Source organism: Dromiciops gliroides, chromosome 3 (assembly GCF_019393635.1).
Source record: "Dromiciops gliroides isolate mDroGli1 chromosome 3, mDroGli1.pri, whole genome shotgun sequence".
NCBI lineage: Eukaryota > Metazoa > Chordata > Mammalia > Microbiotheria > Microbiotheriidae > Dromiciops > Dromiciops gliroides.
Window position 1 is genome coordinate 368,698,530 of NC_057863.1, and position 7,357 is coordinate 368,705,886.

Here is a 7,357-nt window from a genome sequence, read left to right on the forward strand (position 1 = left end):
TAGCTTTTCAGTTGGACTTTCATGGTTGAATAGGACTCCACTTGATTTGCTTTAAAAAAAACCTGAATCTAGCAGAATTAATCCTTTTATTGATACCCCATAATTTTTTGTATTTGATTGTTATAAATGACTTGGAATTTTTAAAATCCTCACAAAGGATTCTGGTTAGATAGAATCTCTTTTTGTATATTCTTTGCATTGTCTTCAACATGTTAGACCACAAAAAGAGGCCACAAAATATTTGGGAGTATATGTCATTTTTATGATATGACATCCAGAAAATATTGACTATCTATTATCAAATTTCTGTTCTTATTGGTAATTTGAAAAAAAAGGTCAGGAGGTAAAATGTATGGGGCTTAAGAGTGATGGTTGTGGATGAATGTGATGGTGACATGAAAAAAGAAACAAACAAACAATAAGGGAGTCTCTAGAAAATGAAATTGAAATCAGTAGAAATGATATTATGTTCCTAGAAATGGAGTTGATACTGGGACTCCAAGTACCAGCCATTGTGAGAAGCTACAAGTTATATGAATAGTATAGCTTCTTGGAAGTATTAATGTGTCTGAAGCCAAACTTCAAATCATAGGTCATAGATTTGAGGCTAAAAGGGACCAGCTTAGAGCCCATCTCCTTCCACACCTTCATTTTATAAATGAAATCCTTGCTCTTCAATTCACATCTATGTGATACTGGACAAGTTGCTTAACCCTTCTTGGGTCTCAGATTCCTCATGTATAAAATGATACATGTGAAATACATGCCCACTTCTTTTCTCTCCGGCTGTCATGCCCATAAGGAAGGCTCTAAGCAGCCATGGTGCCTAGCCAAAATAGCATGATTCTAAAGCCCCATTTCCAAAAAGACTGGCAAAGATGAGTTGCCAATTGATTTAACCAGCCAGCCAGGAAGATCAGGAGATGAAAGGCCCATCAAGCAAAAATATGTCAAATTGCTCCTTGCCCTTCCTCTGGTCCTATCTGGCCCATTGTGAAGTACCCTACTGCTGATACCACACTAAAGTAAGTGCTGGTAGAGGATTCAACTTGGAAGAATTTCTGGTGACTGGAATCCATAAAAAATGGCACAGACCATTGGTATCTTTGTGGACCCTCATCGCCAAAATAATTCTACAGAGCCTCTCCAGGCAAATGTGAAGTGGCTGAAAGAATATAGGTCTAAACTGATCCTCTTCCCAAGGAAATCATCTGCACCCAAGAGGGGAGATAGCTCTGCTGAAGAACTCAAATTGGCAATCCAGCTTACAGGACCAGTTATGCCAATCAGAAATGTCTACAAGAAAAAAGAAAGCTCAAGTCACTACTGAAGATGAAAATAATTTCAACACCTTTGCTAGTCTTCAAATGGCCTGAGACAATGTCCGTCTGTATACAGAAAAAAAAAAAGCACAAAACTGAAGTCAGTGATTGACTAGTACTTTATATTTATATAAACAGCCAAAAGAAATAATTCAGCCACAATCTATTTTATATTGTTATTTTGGAGTGTGCATTTCAGAGTCTCCTAAGCTGGAGCCAAATTAAATCAAATGGACTCCTAACCACCATTTAAGAGCAAAGTATCTCTTCCACAAAGTCTTCCCTGATTGCTTCAGAGTGCCTATCTAAAGTTTAATCTCAGTGGCCAATGAAGATATCTACATGCAGCAATCAATTAATGAACATCTGCTTAATTTTAATTTGTATGAATACTTGCTTTTTACAAGACACACAAGGGAAACATTCATGTTTCCACTGTGAATGTTTTCAATTTTTGCCAGCCACCTTCATAAATCTACTAACCATACCTATCTGCACTTACCTGGCAACCTTTCTAACACACTCTGAGAATCTCTTCCAAAGAAATCTTTCCCAATATCTTATAAGTAGTATTCAATACATTGTTGTATCTGATTTTTAAAAATTACAGTTAATGATGCCTGAATCATCATCATCTTCTCATCTTCCCATGCTGATAGACAGAATTAAGTAGGGCTACTAGAAGCTTATAAAGAATATTTTGAAAAATGTGGTAAAATTTCACTGTCAAACCATCTGTTCTGGGAGCTGCTCCTTTTCATAGAAAAATATAATGCTTATCAACAATTATCACTATTTCTCTCTGTGTAGCACAACTTGAACTATATCTATGAAAAAATGGACAACATCCTCTTCTACACTTGTTTTAGAGCATCTTAGAAAATAATGGTTGTCTGAACATTTTTGAAAAATTCCTAAAGTGCAAATAATATGAATTTTCTTACTTCCTACCCTGTATCACTTAACAAGTCAATGGATTCGTATAAGAATGATCATGTTGGTTACTTTGTGCATGGTGCTCTGTCTACCTAACTTCACAGGATTGCTATAGCATTTGAAATAGCATTGCAGAAACTCCACGTTAGAAGGAGCCTTGGAGGTCTTCTACGATAAAATATGTTAAACAAAGAATTCCCTGTACAGAATTCTCAGTAAGTATTCACTCCTCTTTTCCTTGTATACTTCTAGTGTGAGATCCCAGTACTTACAAAACATCTCATATAATTTTGACAGCTAAGAAATTTGTCCTTTTCTTTAAAGTGACCAGACAGGAGGCAGCTAGGAGTCACAGTGGATAGAGTACCAGCCCTGGATTCAGGAGGTCCTGAGTTCAAATTCAGCCTCAGACACTTGATATTTACTAGCTATGTGACCCTGAGCAAGTCATTTAATCCTCATTGCCCCACAAAGCATAAATAAATAAATGAAAGAAGGAACAAATGAACAAACAAACAAACAAACAAATAAATAAAGTGACCAGGCAGTGGAATAGCAAGAACACTGGACTTTACGTCAGAATGATTTGTGTTCAAATATATTAAAACAACAATTTACTTGCCGTGTACCCCTGTGAAATTTGCATAATCTCTGTCTCTGTTTCCTCATATGGGTAATAATGAAAATAACAGTTCCTACTATACTCTGTTGTTGTGAGGATCAAGTAAGAATTATATATGTAATTAATTTTGTAAATCTTTAAGCATCATATAAATGTTAGCCATCATGTTTTTTTTATAAAACCCATACTTTCTTCTCTATGAGGTAAATTACACAAAGTCATAGAAATCTAGTCTAATCCCTCCCCATGTAGCAGGGATTGAAGACAGAAACAGTGACTTCAAAAGTCTTTTCTTTTCTTCTCAAGGCTAAACATCTACAAAGTTCCCTTACCTAACTTGACCTCTAAACTCATGTTATCCTAATTAATCAGTGTTCTCAGTGATGTAACCTATGGCTCAGGACCCCAGGATCGGGGTTTAGAAGGATAGAGTTCAATCCTTAGAGCCCACTACCCCCAAATGATATTTGTTTGCGACTCATTTTTCCCATCCCTAGAATTACCTCTGGGAACCCCAGAATAGAATTCATGCCTAAGTCTCTACAGATATGATTAAAATGTTATCTATTTACATTTAAATTCAGCAAATATTTAATATAGGGAAAACTTTATTTCATTCTTCAAACAGAATATAGAAAATACAAAGGCCCACAATAAATAAATATTTTCCATATCCAGTGAGCCCCAAATTCCTAAGCTAAAAATCCCTTATTCTTTCAGTTATATAGCATGAAATAATTATTATTCTTGTTATTTCCCTTTACATACTCTCTGGTTATTGATGGTTTTCCAAAATGTGGGGGACCACCACACAATACTCTTGATGTTTTCTTACCATAAAGGACATAAGGACAGTCATTTCCTTATTTCTGGAAGCTATGCTAGTTTATTCAATATAACCTGAGTATTTTAGCTCATTTGGCTACCATATTAAATTTTTCACTAATATTGATACTGCAGTTCAGAAACCCACAAATAATTTTTTCAGATATAGTACCATCCAGCCATATCTTCTCCACCATGTATTTATGCAGATCTTTTTCTTTTTTTGCAGGGCAATGAAGGTTAAGTGACTTGCCCAGGGTCACACAGCTTGTGTCAAGTCCACCTAGCTGACCCTCCCTAATTATGCATATTTTTAAACTCAAGTATGACAGAATTTTTTTTGTTTTTTGTTTTTTGTTTTTTTGGTGAAGCAATTGGGGTTAAGTGACTTGCCTAGGGTCACACAGTTAGTAAGTGTAAGTGACTGAAGCTGGATTTGAACTCAGGTCCTCCTGACTCCAGGGCCGGTGCTCTATCCACTGCACCACCTAGCTGCCCCTGACAAAATTTTTATCCATTAAATTTCTGAGTATTTTGAATGAGTGTTATGCTCTATCCCAGGGGTGGACCAACTATAACCTACAATTAAAATCCAGCCTATTACTTCCTATTTATTTATTGTCTAAAAGCTAAAAAAGGGTTGTTTTTTTTTTACATTTTTAAATAAAGTTCTTACTTCAAAAACAGGCAGCAGGCCAGATTCATCCCTTTGGCTTCAATTTGCAGAACCCTCTTATAATCTTTTGAGACTTTTTTTTTTGTTTCTGCAATCTATCATGTAATATGTTAGCAGTGTTCTAGGTTGGGACACATGAAAATATTAGAAAAAAGTTATTATTGTCTTATCTATATCATTGATTAAAATATGCTATATCATAAGATCATGGGCAAATTATTGGATAGTTCCAATTAATATCTCCCTCTAATCATTCACTAATAACTTTCCTTTGGTTAAAACTTCTCCAATCCATCAAACTCTAGTATCTTTCAACTCATGTGTTACCATTTTGTCTACAAGGCTAGAAAGAGCAACTGTCAAGTCAGAGATTCATTGATGTATTTAATTGTTGAATTGTATACATTGCATTGGTGAAAATCAAGTGGCATGTGGTTTCTTGGCAGAAGGGAGGAGGTTTTAAAGATAAACTAATGATAGATTACTTTCAATCAAAAAAAAAAAAAAAGACTTCATGGAAAAAGTTCCTGGCACAGTTTAGGCATGTAATAAGTGTTTCTTTATTCATGGATATTTTAGTTGAGATTTTTATTTTTTGCAAAGGTGAAAATTCAACAAATAGTTGAGAGAAAAAGTATTTTAAGCATAGCAAATAGTACAAGTAAAGGCATGAAGACAGGGATGTATAAAGCACATGCAGAGGATAGGAAGCACTTCAGTAGGGCTACAGCCATTAATGTGGTTAAGGGAACCAAGGCTCTAATTCAACACCACCTCTTCTCTTTCCCTTCTCAATCTTGTATCCAACTGCTGATTCTGCTGAACTACATCTCTCATAATAATGCTCTTGTCCTTCATTCTAACATCCAATATATCTTACACCACCCCCAAGTCCTGAATATTGTACCCAAATCTAGGACTTTACCCCTCTGTCCTTCAGAAAATATTCCTATAACACTTTGTCTTTGCTTCCATTATAGTCTAACTTGCATTAGTTTTACCTGCATACATGCTATATCTATTCCCAGCCCACTGCCAAGTCTTAGAAGGAAAGTATGGATTGTTTTATTATTGCCTTTGTGCTTCTAATTTGAAGATAGTAAACACGAAATATTTATTGAGTTATATTGAGTAGGATAAATATGGATAGATTTGGGTAGTGCCAACCTGTGGGAGATGTTGAATATCTGGTTAAGGTGTTGAAACTTTATTCAGGAGATAAGAGAGAATCCCCCAAACTTTTAAGCAGAGCAATGATATGATAAAATTTATGCATATGTATGGCAGGGTAGAAGGATAGTTTGTGATGGATGTAATGGGGGCAAGAACTACTACAGCCAGATATGTTAGGAATCTGTTATAATGCCCTGATGCCATCCCCAACACAGTAATTTTCCTCCCGTTTTGGTCTTTGTTTTCTTTTGAAAATAGCCTTTTAACTACTTTTTCTAAGTTAGAGGCTTCCTTGCGAACACATATACCTTTTTCCAATTCAACCCTATAAACCTTATGGCTCTTTTTCCTCCACTATTGCCTAACAAATATTTTTTTTTACCATTTTCCTTAATAGAGAACTTATTTAAGCATCCCTCATCTCTCTCTCTTTTTGATACCTTTAAAACAGAGCCAGCTTTCAGCATTCTTACTATTACACCATTTCAATACCTACCTGCACAATCCTAAGGAATTTTAAACTAGTTATTTATTTCACATGTATAAAAGAACATTGCTGATTATGATGTCCAACTAAAATTAAAAATTAACATGGTGAAGCCACAGAGCTAAGACTCTAGAGCACTCTAGAAGGGTCACATTTGTTGAAAACCCACACTATTACTTGAACACCTAACATTAAATCCTCTGAAATGGGCTATTTAACAGTTATTTAGCTTAATATCTATTACTAAGTAATTATAATTTCATCATAATGTTCATTTCTGTTATAGCTCCATGCTGTGTTGTGAAATTTAATCAAAGTATAATTTGAATTCATGTGGTAACACTTCTGGTTATCGCCTCCTAATTAAACATTTGATTTAAAAAGATTTGAAAATACTAAAAGAAAAAAAATGTGCTTCAGCAGAGAATTGCCTGTATACCATTCCTTTTATCAGCTAAAGAATCAAAGGATTTATATCAAATAGAGTATTAGTTTAGTACATTTTAAAGATAAAATTATAAGCATACATGTTTGGCTACAAAAAAGACTTAAAATTAATAAATAATTATTTTGAAAATAACAAGGAGCACTTTTGATATACTCTATACATAAAATACAAATCAATGCTACATTGTTTCCTAATTACATAATCCCAACCTCATTTCATTACTAAATTAAAAACGTAAGTGTTTACATTATCCATTAAATGTGTGTTTAAATTGCCTTATTTGTTAAGTTACATATGCTATGGTAAAACTACTGGGGATTTTAAGTGGTTGCTAAATTTTATCAATACTTTACATCTTTTAAAATTCAGTACCAGATATGAGAGACATAAGCAAGAAATCTTAAATGACATTTTCAGTCCATATAGGACTAATTGGGATTATTGAGACATAAATCTATTCAATCAGGTTCCTTGACCTGCAGAACCACAAGCCTCCCCAGGATAACTTATTTCTGATGGTTTTAATTGCTTTTTCCAGTTGTGAATTATTTATTAGTTTTAGGAGGGTATATTAGACAATGTCATATAGTGGCAAGAGCAATAGTTTAAGAGCCAAAAAGCTCAGTTTAAAGTCCTATAGCTATTGTAAATATAAAATGAATTAATAAATAGAAAATATCCCATAAATAAGCCAACATCAGTAAATATACACATGTGCTTAATTTTTATAGGTTTCTCTCCTTATTTTCTTTGTTTTAAATTAATCAATTTCATATATGATATATGTATATATATATATTTATAAATATTGATTGCTTATTACAGGATCTCTCCTTTCACCCATGTGTAGAACTTTTCCCACATCATC

The 7,357-nt window shown here is 34.1% G+C and overlaps 1 pseudogene; it reads left to right on the forward strand.

Moving 5' to 3' along the window:
* Window positions 1–819: 819 nt before the first annotated feature.
* On the forward strand, window positions 820–1,376 carry LOC122751097 (annotated as a pseudogene).
* The last annotated feature ends 5,981 nt before the right edge of the window (window positions 1,377–7,357 follow it).